Raw genomic sequence first — 14707 nt, 5'->3', positions numbered from 1 at the left:
GTAAGTATTTCCTCATGGGGATCCCTCACATTGTCCTTTGGGGAAGAGAGGCACGGCTTCTGTCTTCACCCAAGAAAAGGGTGGGGTACCTCAGCCCAAACCTTGTGCATCTGTGGGAAGCCATGACCATCAATGTAAAGGCCATGTGTTTCTACCCTGGTTTGGGCTCCCGGCAGGGATCTCCACTTCCCTGGCAATGAAGCTCCACCTTCAGGGACTCTTCCTAGGCTGTAGCAGCCTCCCCCTACAATTGAAAGGTAGTAAAACTGGGGGAGAGGGGGCTAATATCTTTTTTAGGTGAGGTACACACATAACTAGAGGACTGACAACATGTGTCACCACTCCCAACCTCATCCCATCTACTCCTTCCCCTCCAACAATGCAGATCCCAGGCATTCATTAAGGGTTTCACTAGTTTCCAAATAAAAAGAAGATATGCATGTGAAGGCCCCCCTCTTCATATGTATCTAGTGGGGTATGAGCCGCCTCAGAGAGATGAATGGCACTGATGGATGTGGTCAGCTTGCTGTTCTGATTTTTAAGAGGGGATGCAATATTGCATCATGTTAATATGAGAGTTTCTGCCATGTGGAATGTTACTTGTTATGTTGCTCATTCTGCAATAGCCTTTCTTCTGGTAACTTGGCCTGCTGGCCAGGTCCCCATTTAGCCCACCACTTCTGGGGTTACAGAGTCCAACAAGACCACTGTCCAAATGCCATCTCTAGATAGTGGTCAGCCAAACTCTGTGCCAGTGTTTGGTAGGGGAACCCAGGTCCACCTGCTGTACTTGATTCTGGCCCAGGAACCCTATGAACCAGCAGTCCTCTTCCGCTCAGTGCCTGTCTCTCTTGCTGTGTCCCTGGGCTCCTGACTACCCAGAATTTTTCCCTTCCCTTGCCAGTTTCTGGGTTTATCATAGGAGCTTACTTTATTGCCCATCGCTACTTCAACCTTTCCTAGACTCTTGCTAAACTCCTTACTCCAGGGCAGGATCTCATGGCTTGTTCTTCCCCTGGATTTCCTTCTTGTCCTTGGCAATCTCCCTCATCCTAGGGAGTGACAGCAGACTCCTTCTTCTACAGCTCCCTGGCTTTATAGTACTGTCCCAGACCTTCCCCAACTGGACTCCCCTCTCAATTAACCCTGGCTCTACCTCTGTCAGGTAAAACCAGATAATCTAATTAGTCTCTAAGGTACTCATTAACTGTACCAGGGCTGGTATTGGGTGCACAACCCAACACACTGCTCTTACCTACCCCAGCTGACAATTAGAAGCTTTGAATTAGTATTAGTGAAAAAAAAACTACAAGATTTGTACCATGTACTGTCTTTTTCATCATAAATTTTTATTTCAATATCTATTGCTAATTAATAACAAGGAGGGACAGTAAAAACTACCCTTTAAAGCCCATTTCATATGGCTGTGATGTATAAATATTTAACTAGAGAGTTTGGCTTTAGGCACAAAATTTGGATTTATACCCAGATCTCGGCCTATGTCTGTATGAAAATATCCCCCAAGATTTAAGGGTTTTATAAACTGAGGTTTTGGTTTGGACCCATTTTCTCCTTTAACATGGCCACTCTGTAATACCATAGTTATCCAACTCTCCTGGCTGTGTACTGTTTCAGAGCGGTAGCCGTGTTAGTCTGTATCAGCAGAAACAACGAGGAGTCCTTGTGGCACCTTAGAGACTAACAAATTTATTTGGGCATAAGCTTTCATGGGCTAGAACCCACTTCATCATATGAATGGAGTGGAAAATACAGGAGCATGTATAAATACATGAAAGGATGGGGGTTGCTTTACCAAGTGTGAGGTCAGTCTAATGAGATAAATCAATTAACAGCAGGATACCAGGGGAGGAAAAAGAACTTTTGAAGTGGTAAGAGAGTGGCCCATTACAGACAGTTGACAACAAGGTGTGAGTAACAGTAGGGATAAATTAGTATTGGGGAAATTAGGTTTAGATTTTGTAATGACCCAACCACTCCCAGTCTTTATGCAGGCCTAATCCGATGGTGTCCAGTTTGCAAATTAATTCCAGTTCTGCAAGCTTCACATTGGAGTCTGTTTTTGAAGTTTTGAAGCTTCCTACCAACACTACAAAAAGAAGGATTCTATGTGGACTCCTCCTGAAGGTTGAAACAACAGACTGGACTTCTACATAGAGTGCTTCCGCCGACATGCACGAGCTGAAATTGTGGAAAAGCAGCATCACTTGCCCTATAACCTCAGCCGTACAGAACACAATGCCATCCACAGCCTCAGAAACAACTCTGACATCATAATAAAAAAAGCTGACAACGGAGGTGCTGTAGTCATGATGAATAGGTTGGAATATGAACAAGAGACTGTTAGACAACTCTCTGACACCACATTCTACAGGCCATTACCCTTTGACCCCACTGAGGATTACCAAAAGAAACTACACCATCTGCTCAAGAAACTCCCTAAAGAAGCACAAGAACAAATCTACACTGACACACCCCTAGAGCCCCGACCAGGGGTATTCTACCTGCTACCCAAAATCCATAAACCTGGGAATCCTGGACACCCTATCATCTCTGGCATTGGCACCCTGACAGCAGGATTATCTGGCTATATAGACTCTCTCCTCAGACCCTATGCTACCAGAACTCCCAGCTATCTTTGAGACACTACTGACTTCCTGAGGAAAATACAATCCTTTGGTGATCTTCCAGAAAACACCATTCTAACTACTATGGACGTAGAAGCCCTCTACACCAACATTCCACACAAAGATGGACTACAAGCTACCAGGAATAGCATCCCCGATACCATCACAGCAAACCTGGGGGCTGAAATTTGTGACTTTGTCCTCACCCACAACTATTTCAGATTTGGGGACGATTTATACCTTCAAGTCAGCAGGACTGCTATGGGTACCCGCATGGCCCCTCAGTACGCCAACATTTTTTATGGCTGACTTAGAACAACGCTTCCTCAGCTCTTGTCCCCTTACACCCTACTCTATTTGTGCTACATTGATGACATCTTCAACATCTGGATCCATGGGAAGGAGGCCCTTCAGGAATTCCACCAAGATTTCAACAATTTCCACCCTACCATCAACCTCAGTCTTGACCAGTCCACACAAAAGGTCCACTTCTGAGACACTACAGTGCTAATAAGCGATGGTCACATAAGCACCACCCTATACCAGAAACCTATTGATCGCTATAGTTACCTACATGCCTCCAGCTTTCATCGAGACCACATCACACGATCCATTGTCTACAGCCAAGCTCTAAGATACAACCGCATTTGCTCCGATCCCTCAGACAGAGACAAACACCTATAGGATCTCTATCAAGCATTCTTAAAACTACAATACCCACGTGCTGAAGTGAAGAAACAGATTGACCGAGCCGGAAGGGTACCGAGAAGTCACCTACTACAAGACAGGCCCAACAAAGAAAGTAACAGAACGCCACTAGCCGTCACCTATAGCCCCCAACTAAAACCTCTCTAGCGCATCATCAAGGATCTAAAACCTATCCTGAAGGACGATCCCTCACTCTCACAGACCTAGGGAAACAGGCCAGTCCTCGCTTACAGACAGCCTGAAGCAAATACTCACCAGCAACTACACACGACACAACAAAAACACCAACACAGGAACCAAACCCTGCAACAAACCCCAGTGCCAACTCTGTCTACATATCTATTCAAGGGACACCATCATAGGACATAACCACATCAGCCACACCATCCGGGGCTAGTTCACCTGCACATCTACCCATGTGATATATGCCATCATGTGCCAGCAATGCCCCTCTGCCATGTACACTGGCCAAACTGGACAGTCTCTACACAAAAGAATAAATGGACATAAATCTGACATCAGGAATCATAACATTCAAAAACCAGTAGGAGAACACTTCAATCTATCTGGTCACTCAATAACAGACCTAAAAGTGGCAATTCTTCAACAAAAAACTTCAAAAACAGACTCCAACGTGAAGCTGCAGAACTGGAATTAATTTGCAAACTAGATACCATCAGATTAGACCTGAATAAAGACTGGGAATGGTTGGGTTATTACAAAACCTAAACCTAATTTCCCCAATACTAATTTATCCCTATTATTACTCACACTTCCTTGTCAACTGTCTGTAATGGGCCACTCTCTTACCACTTCAAAAGTTCTTTTTCCTCCCTTGGTATCCTGCTGTTAATTGATTTATCTCATTAGACTGACTTCACACTTGGTAAAGCAACCCCCATCTTTTCATATATTTATACCTGTTCCTGTATTTTCCACTCCATGCATCTGATGAAGTGGGTTCTAGCCCACGAAAGCTTATGCCCAAATAAATTTGTTAGTCTCTAAGGTGCCACACGGACTCCTCGTTGTTTGTCTGTGTACTGTTGTTTCTTCCAAACACACAGTGCAGCACCACGGAAGACCTTTAAAGTGATATGTAAAAATATTGTAAGAGCATCAGGAATGGGTGATATACAAACCAGCCAGAGTTTCAAAGAAATTTTCAAACCAAACCTATATTGTAATTCATCAGTTTTCATAAGGGGGAACCAAACTCCCCCTTTTGACAACTCAAGGGTCCATCCTCTCACCACCCCCTCTTTTGTCAAAAGTTGCAGGATACCTCTTCTTATCTATAGGGATATTCTGGAGGTCACTGAAAGTAGGAGTAGCTGTTGGGAGGGAACAAAGGGAATCTCCTGAAGAAGTTAGAAAAGTACTATACATCTATCTACTTCTCTATTGTATTCCTAAAAGGCAGACACCTTTGTTTACTGGCATCCCAGCTGAGAGAACAATCCTGGCCCATGTTTGGTAAGTTTGTCAGAGTATGGGAAGAGATTTGTGAATACAATTTGCCTCAAAGTAAAGTCTCACTTTGCAAATAATAATACTTGATACTTCTATAGCACCATCCATCCAAAAAAAATCTAACCGTGCTCTGCAAATATATATATCAGGGGTCGGCAATCTCTGGCACGCGGCTCTCCAGGGTAAGCACCCTGGCGGGCCAGGCCAGTTTGTTTACCTGCAGCGTCAGCAGGTTCGGCCGATTATGGCTCCCACTGGCCGCGGTTCGCTGCTCCAGGCTAATGGGGGCGGCGGGAAGCCATGGCCAGCACATCCCTCGGCCCGCGCTGCTTCCCGCCACCCCCATTGGCCTGGGACGGCGAACCGCGGCCAGTGGGAGTTGCAATCGGCCAAACCAGCCGACGCAGCAGGTAAACAAACTGGCCCGGCCCGCCAGGGTGCTTACCCTGGAGAGCCACGTGCCAGAGGTTGCCAACGCCTGATATATATATATATATTTTGGCCCACAAACACCACCACCCCTTGTGTTATTTTTCTCCATTTCATAGAAGGGGAACTGAGGCAGAAAGAGACAAAGTGACTTTTTCAAAGTCACATAAGAAGAGTCTGGCAGAGTCAAGAAAACCAGAAAGAGCTCCTGACTCCCAGTCCTCTGTCTTATAACAAGATAATGGATATTTTTTCCTCTCATTCAAGTGTGCTTGACATTCAATGTGACTTTTTCACACAATTCTAGTTAAAACTACTAGATCAATTAACTGGTTAAATTATTAGTACTGTGTTGTTTGTGTATATAAATACATAAGAACAAAAACGTCAAAGCAAAATGCATGTTTACACTGAAAATACAATGAAAACGGTATGCAAGTATACAGGCACATAAAATTGAAAAATAAAGCACAATGCTATGGCTCCCTCTTTTGGATAGCAGATATCTAGTATTTATTTGTAAGAAAACTCTGTATATTCTCAGCACCAAAACATTATACAAGCATCTAAGTGTTCCTGAGATACTATTTAACGACTGTGGAAGACAGAGTGAATAAAACATGTGTTTTCATAACAGTTTCTTGTAAAATGTAATCATAATGCACACAGAATTTGGGCACTGTCTAAAAATAGACATGCTTTTGCCACTTCATGTTTTGACTACATTTGCCATGAAATGTTTTAAAATATTAGTGCATGGTAGCAACTGTAAAAACTGAAAAGTAACAGATCCTATTTTTGCAACGAGTTATGTGTTGTATTTCAAAATAAGAGTATCAAGGGAATATATATGGGGAAACATTTTTCACTAGCTTACCTTTCAGACCAATATATATAAATCTATTAAAAAAGGCAAATTTTCTCCCTCTCTTAATATTTTGTCTTCAGCTACATCACTAAAACATAAATCAACTGTAGATTTTTTGGGGGCAAGGGGAAGGGGGCTAATACAGGTTTGATAAAATGTGGCCAGATCCAAAGGCCACTGGAAGTTTCAAAGAGTTTTGAATCAGTCCCTTGAAGAATTACTTTAAAAGACTGCTTGCTACTTAGCACAAATACTTATTATTGTAAAATAAATGGCCATTTAGAGAGAAAAAAAAGTCAAAATGAAGTTAGAACTTAATAATTTAAACTAAGGGCCAATTTCTGGTCTCAGTGAAGTAAGAATCCAAGCTCCCATTTACTTCAAGTCTTCACCCTAATATTGTGATACAAACTACCAAAGCATGGAAATAAAAGGGTCTATATTTGATCCTTAACTTGCATTTTGGGTTCCTAGGCTTTGCAGCACACCACCAGTCTCCTGCAATAAATATCTAGACACAGTTCCACATTTAAGATGGTTCACTAGATTCAATTTTCTAAATTTCTGACTTTCTTGTGCAGTGTGTCAACTAGGAATGTGAATTTTTTTTGGCAAAAATTATATGAAAAATTTGACCTTGTTTCTCATCAAAAGTTTCAACCAGCTTGAGTGTCAACTAAAATATTGGCGTTACTTTCTCTTTGAACTTTTCCACTTCTGCTTTCTGATTATTCTTATATGTGTGCATGCACATAAAAAGACACACTTTCTCTACAGCATGTGAAAAGGCTTGTGTAGCACCCTTTATTATCCAGACATCAGATCACACTACTGCTCCATTGAACATTTAAAGGTCATATTATTAAAGAATGTTATAGATTTATATCTTTTACTTTTACAACATTACATCATTATGATTATGTCACTATATCATTACCTTCACTTTATTGCATTAATAATTCACGAAATGTTAGCCAACAGGGCAATAACATTTCAATATACTTTATTATTTATTACTAATTATCTAATAGTAATATTTATTACAAAATGTCACGATTGTGATCAGGCAGTTTAAGGTATTTTCTCTGCCATGAACAGCTGCCTCCAGTTAGTTCACTCAAGTCCTTTAGCCCTCAGCTTGGAGACTCCTATTTAGGAACAATTAACGCTCTTTTGGGACAGCTGCAGTAAAAGCATTTCAATAGATTCTACTGCTTAACCCCTGCCTGAAATCATTATATTCTATAGTGACATCACAATTTGATGCAGTAGAAATGGTTAGGATGTCACAGAGGATGGGGACATCACCCAGGTACTGCACATAAAAATATCCCTTCCCACGGAAAGCAAGGAAAGAGATAATCTGCCTTAACATAATTGTCTCTAGTACTTACCTATGCATTCCCCTGATACTGCTATTTCTTTGTACAGGGCTAATTACTCTATGATGTTTTAGGCCTGGTCTACACTTAACAACTCTAGCAACCTAGACACAGTGGTCAGGGATGTGAAAAATTTCACACTCAGGTCGACCTAACCCCTGGCCTACCAAGCTATCATGTCTCGGAGAGGTGGCTTAACTACATTGATGGAAAAACCCTTCATGATGTAGGAAGAGTCTACGCTATGGTGCCACAGCGGCAGCATCATAGCTGTGCCACTGTAGCGGCTATAGCGTAGACATGCCCTGAGAGTAGCCAAGGGGCCAAAACCACCGCTGAGGATTAGTGTGATGGAGCAGGATTCTGACATGATGCCTTTAGCCTGCTATGCTGGTGATCGGTGGATGTGTGAATGCACGTAGTCTGGGGAGAATGCTGTGTTGTGTAACTGCTCTTCATCACTGGTAGATCACCCTGACTTTGATCCTCTCTGGGTGAATTAAGATGGTTCTGGGGCTCAATCATGCTGGTGAGATGGAGCAAAGCAGCTGCACTGCATTCAGGAATGTGGTCCTATGTTTTCCAAAGTGTGTCAGAGAAATCAAACAGGTTTAATGCAGTCATTTCCTTTGTTTTTTATTGTATTTGACTCTGAAGGGCAGTGAGAGGCAGGAAGACAGATAAATCTTGAGTGACACCATTAAATTAGTGGCGGTACTCTGGATTCATACTGGCAAAACAGATCAGAAGTTCTATAATAGTGTAGTGGAGATCAGAACCTGAGCTGGGAGTTCAGACTGAAGTACGGAACCTTCTTCCTCTAGGTCACCAGTTCAAATCTGGTCCAGGAAGGCAATGGCCAAAATTTGTTTTCAGTTGTCATGTAAAGCCTATTTGGTGGTCTAGATGAAAGAGGTAGTGGTCTCAGTCCCGCTGCTAGTGAACAAATGTCCAAATCATAAAAAAAGATATCAGTACAATTAAATGCAGTCTCAGCAGCGAGGCCAAGGATTAAATGGATAAGAAGACTGATATATTGCCTCACCCCTAGAATTAATCCCACCTGGCCAGAGTTAGAGCATAACTCTCTATACAGGTTTTTATAAGGTCATCCATCACTGTGACATATGAGGAATTGATGGGGCAGTGGAAGAAGCTTGCACTAGTGGGACCCGTGCTATGCCTGTGGCTAAATAGAGACCTTAATTGTTCAGAGTTACCAATTTGGCACTTTTAGTAGGAACTAGCTTAAACAAACATCTGAACTTGTATAGCTGAATTATAAAAGCTGGCAGCAGGGAGTGTGAGAAAAGCTGAAACAACCTGTACCACAGGAGTACAAGCAGTACTATTATTAACACTGTCTGTGATAAGGATTTGCTGAGGTACTGTAATTTTCTTTTATGAACTACCGTCGGTGATAGTTGTAGGCTTTTACAAGTTTTCTTCTTTGTAACTCGCTTTTAACAAAGCAAAGAAAATGCACAAGTCATCAAAACAATTATTATGAAGATGATTTAATTCGCATTTGAATATGGAAGGGAGTTATGATAAAGATTCATTCCAGACAAACATAAGGACACACAAAATCTCAACCTCATATTTATATTGACATTCCCTACACTATTGCTGTAAGTGTCAATAAGTGTGTTGGGTTCTTGGAACTATAGGGCCAAATCTTCCACTTTGGCAGATGTCTATTAGAATACATGAGGCAACTGGGGACAAAGGTAGCTTTAAACACATGGGACTGCCCGAGGCCAAGTCAGCTCCAGGCACAGCTTAGAGCAACCTCATGTAAGAATTTATGGACTATGAACACGTCACCTCTTTAACGTCTCTTTGTTAAGCTAAATATATTGAGCTCCTTACATCTTTCACAATAAGGCAAGATTTCCATCCTTTAATCATTCTCAGGGCTCTTTTCTGATTCTTCCCTAATTTATTAAAAATATTCTTGAATTGTGAACACCCAGAACTTGACACACAGTTTTGATAAAGGTGACAACAGTGTGAAATACAGAGGTAATATAACCTCCTTATTCCTGCTCAAGATTACCCTGTTTATACTTCCAATAATCACATTAGCCCCTTTGACCATAATGTTGCATCAGGAGCTCATGTTCAGCTGATGATCCAACATTGATCCCTGTGTCTTTTTCAGAGTATCTTCTTCCCAGGATACAGTCCACCATCCACTAAATGTGGCCTACATTCTTTGTTCCTAGATGTATGACTTTACATTTGGTCATACTGAAAAACACATTACTTGCTTGGGCCCAGTTTACCAAGCAATCCAGATTGCTCACTCTATATCAATGACCTGTCCTCCTCATTATTTACCACTGCCCCAATATTTGTGTCATCTGCAAACTTTATCAGTAAAGATTTAATTTTTTTCTTAGTCATTGATAAAAATGTTAAATAGCATAGGACCAAGAACCTTTCCCATCCCACAAGGAACACACCTATTCGATGATTCCCCCTTTACAATGTTTGAGACCTGTCATTTAGTCAGCTTTTAATCCATGTAATGTATACCATGTTGATTTTGTATTAATCTGGTTTCTCAATCAAAATGTTATGTGGTCCCAAGTCCAAATGCCTCAAAGAAGTGTAAGTATGTTACATAAGCACTATTATCAACTAAACATGTAATCTCAACCAAAAAAGCTATCAAGTGAGTTTGACAAGATCTATGTTCCCCAAACCCATGTTGATTGGCATTAATTATATTACCCTCCTTTAATTTTTTATTGATTGAGTCCTTTACCAGCTGTTCCATTATTTTGCTTGGGATCAGTGGCAGGTTGACAGCCTATAATTACCCAGCATTCTCTGGTCACACTATATGCCAGTGGAGAGGATGGCACAGAGCCAGCTTCACCAAATCTATATTCCAGACTGGAAGGCAGGAGATAGGGCTACTTTCCTGCACATTTGTATCACCAGAATGGTGTAAAGGGACTAGACTAAGGTGGGGAAGAATGGGTGTCAAGATCTGAACCACTATCTATTCAAATAACACACACACACCCCGAAAGAAATTTAGTAACATTTTAACAACACTTGAGCTCCTAAAGTACAATGTTGCCATAGATGACACTTACTGTTTTATGCACACAGGCTGACTTGGACAGACAGATCTGGAAAATAGTGCTCTGTACCTAGATGCTGCTCTGTTTTGTGTTTTGGCAGATAGAATGTTATGATTAGATCACTGCACAGATGCAAAATTTATATCCACAATTGATCTGGGATCCGCCAACACGGTCTGCGGATATCCGTGGATATAAAGCAGATAGCCACAGATTTGCAAATTTCAAGCCATGCTGTTTGTTAGGCACAAAAATGCCTTACATAATGCAGGGTATCAATATCAAAGTGCAGACAACCAGCTTATGAGTGATAAGACCTGTCATGTCAAATAAAAGTGATATTTCTAAAGAGGAAGCAATAAGAAGAGGATGGGGGAGGAACCTCTTCTGTTGATGCAACATTTCTTTTTCCTCTTCGTTTTGAAGACTGTTCTGTAAACACAATAAAGCTGTTGAATTTGTAAATAAAGTATGGTATATGAATGTAGGGCTGCCTAATTATATGATAAGAGTGAAATGTGTTCCCTGTGGAGTTTAATTGACACTGAAAGATCAAAGGAGGACAGTCAAAAGGCCTTGCCTTAAGAGTTTAAAAGTGGTACATTTCTTATTTCCCCTCATGTTGATGGAAAAAAGACCCTGTAAAAAGGATTGCTAATGGGAGTTAAGGGTCTTTTTTAAAGAAATGAGGGCCTCCCTTCTGTGATTCAGCAGGCTGCTGCCTCAAGAACAGTTACTTTAAATTATTCTTTTTAACTTAATGTAACCCCGTCTCTCACACAGTGGAGCTCTGTAAAGTCTGTGTCAGTAACTACTGTGGGTTTCATTCACTAACACTCTCAGAGTGGGGTAAAACTGTACCCTCCCACTCCTCAAAAGGGATTCACTATTGGGGAGGGAAGATGGTGTTTTCACCTCAACACTCTACTAGGGATTATGCCAGTGGACAGCAAGCCCTTACCCCTGGCAACTATTCAGATATGAATCAGCATATCCTCCTGCCATCTTTACTCACATATGGGGCTGTAGTGGCTCAGTGGAGCAGGGATTGGTGGACTTTCTATCAGCAAGGGTCTGAAACCTTGGATAAGCAAAAAGAAGTCAGCATATTCTATGGCTGAACCTAGCCCAGTATCTCCACCTAGAGTGTCTCTGGGACTTGTGGTATTTTTAAATATAATGCTAACTCTCTCTAATGTCAATAATAAGATAAATATTTATTTTAATACCCCATTCATCATAGATTTATTTGCCTATAGATGTGGATATAGACATATTCAATAGACTTTCTAATATTTCAACACAGTGCTGCATTCACAATAGAGGGCAGATTTTTCAAAAAAGAGTTAATCTCCCATTTAAGTACCAAAGTAAGGGGACATCTATTTAAAACAGTTCAGCAGCACATGGAGTGCTGAACTCCTTTGAAAACCTGGCCCAAAGTGTCACAATTAAAGAGTGAGATATTCCTCTCACCTCAGAGCAACATAGCACATGTAAGACCCAGTGTCACATCCCTGCTCTGCAGCACAAGCTTGAACCAGGTCTACCATATCCCAGCTGAGTGTCCTAACCAGTAGACTATCAGGGTCAGGACTCTCAGTCTCTCCTGTTGAAGCTCTTCCACTTTATATAACTAATTAAATAGCCCCTGGGCCAGAGAGAAGGATTGGCTCTATAGCCCAAGTTCAAGTCCCTGCATCTCCCAAGGAAGTACTTAGCTATCAGGGAAGGTCTCACACTCTTAAAACATTTTTGTTTTTTGATGAATTGGCATTTGCTGAAGAAAAACTGTATTGTCAGAAAATTACTGACCAACTCTTGTCACAAAGGGTGCTATTGATGCTGATTGTTCTTAAAAATCTGGCCCTTGTTGAGGTACCTAAATAGATCAGAGCTCTTCTGAAAAGCTGGCCTCAATTGTAGGTGCTGAGCACTTGAAAATCTGGTCCTTAATTATTTGGAATCATTTGTTCATTAATCCTGTTCCCACTGAAGTAAACGGCAATATTTCCACTAACCCCACTGGGTATAACACTAGCTCATTAATACTCACCGTCTGTGATAACTACCATTAAATCTATTTAAATTCTACTTTTGTGTCTCCCTAAACCCCCCAAAGTATTCTGCTAATGCCATTAGATTTGGCTCACATCGGCTAGGCTTCTTAGTGCACACACTTTAATTGATTAATTTTTCCCCCTTTTTGTTCTTTTTAGTATTTTCCCCATCCTTTATATTTTGGAGAAAAGAAAAAAAAAAGATAGGACACACACTCCACATGAAATCTACAAATATCTTGCTCTTTAAAAGTAATACTGATCTCAGATCTAATTCTGCAGCCTTTACTCATGTTAGTTGTTTCACTGAAGTCAAAGCCAGGGACTACTCACACATGAGTAAGGGCTACAAAATAAGGCCCACACTGCAGTGTATCCTGTATAAAATGTGCGCCCCAGCTTTGTAGGTTCTTTGAACCTTTAAGAACAAAAAGTGCATCATTTTTATGTAAAGACTTAGGAGAGACATGTCTAGTGCTTCTACTGCAGATAAACATGCCCCACTTTTAGTCAGTTGAGATATGATGGACCATACTTATGCATCTACATTCTATTATTATCTTTTCATTTGGAATGGAACTTTATTTCAGTGTCAACAAATTAAACAAACTATTCTGCATGCTCTATTGTAAAGTTGCCAAAGGTTACAATAGACGCATATCATGCTTGTGAGTGACTGTGCAGCACTAATTAAATACATTACCATGGTGATTGCTATAGTAACATTTAAATTGGCATCATTGCTAACAAATCCCTGCTATTGATCTCAGCAGGCCTTATTTCACAGTACACCTCAAGAATCTAAATAGAATGTTTTACATTCAAAAGGCTTTAAGAAATACCATTTTTTCAATTGCTAATGTATTAAGGAGAATTATGACTTTCATATGAAAGTAATTCATTTACCTGGAACTCCCTTAGGACTTGATAGCAGACTCACTCACTGCAGTGGAAGATTTTAATGATTTCAGGTTACTTCCACAGACCTCTCAAACAGCAAAAAGCATTCATTTTCTATCATTCAAGATCATCAGACGTAACTGGTTTGCAACCTGAGGAAAGGATGCAGGTCACAATATGTGCAATCAAGTGTTTATATGAATATGGTGTCCTAAATAAGTTCTTTAACTCATATGTAACTAAGGAAATAATGTGTTTTCCATTGTGTAAAAGGAAGGCTAGATAGACTAGATTGACTTGATGGTGGGGAAGGCCCAAGCAACAGATGCTGGATATATGCTGTAATATAGTATCTGACCCAATACATTTCACAAATTAGAAAGAAAACAAACAAAACCTTTTCTTCCAGTCTCAGTCCATGCCTCACTGCTCCTATTGAAAATCAAAGAGGGTTTTGCCATTGTTTTCAGTGGGGACAGGATTGATCCCATCATTATAACAAATTTAACTCTACAGACAATGCATACATCTACAATATTATCACACACAATGGGAAAAGTTAGATCCATGGTTCATTAGCTCCCAAAACACAAGCCTCTTTACCGATTGAGATGAAAGAGTTTGGCTTCAGTACAAGACCTATCGCCCAGTAAGCAAGCCCAGTGAACCACTCACTAGGGGGCAGCACCACGTAGAAAGCCAGTTCACTACAGCATTTAACTCCTGCCCTGATTGGAATAAAATGTGGGAGCAGACAGTCTTTCCAGTATATCCTCTGTTAAAGAATTACTGCTTAGCAGGATAGAATTCCTCATTGCAGAAATTCCTAAAGCTGCTGCCTTTAGCCTTGCTCTTGGGTAGAGCTTGCTGTTGACTTCAACCTACACACTAGCTAGCTGAGTGGGTTAGACATGTCCATTGGCCCATGGTTCTGCCTTGGAAATAGAGTGTATTGGCTGATGCCCAGTTTCTAGTGCTTTCTTGAGCATATAGTATGTGGATTTGGGAGGAATGATTATGCAATCCTAGAAGCCTTGAACCTGCTAATTAAACCGAAGGCAGATTCTGTTGTCAGAGATGTGAATGTATGGGGGTTCAATTAACAACAGGAAAAAGCCCATATATTCCACAAATATAATAAAGT

Source organism: Terrapene carolina, unplaced genomic scaffold (assembly GCF_002925995.2).
Source record: "Terrapene carolina triunguis isolate 2854851 unplaced genomic scaffold, T_m_triunguis-2.0 Scaffold53, whole genome shotgun sequence".
In the NCBI taxonomy this organism is placed as follows: Eukaryota; Metazoa; Chordata; order Testudines; family Emydidae; genus Terrapene; species Terrapene triunguis.
This window is presented reverse-complemented; position numbering follows the sequence as displayed.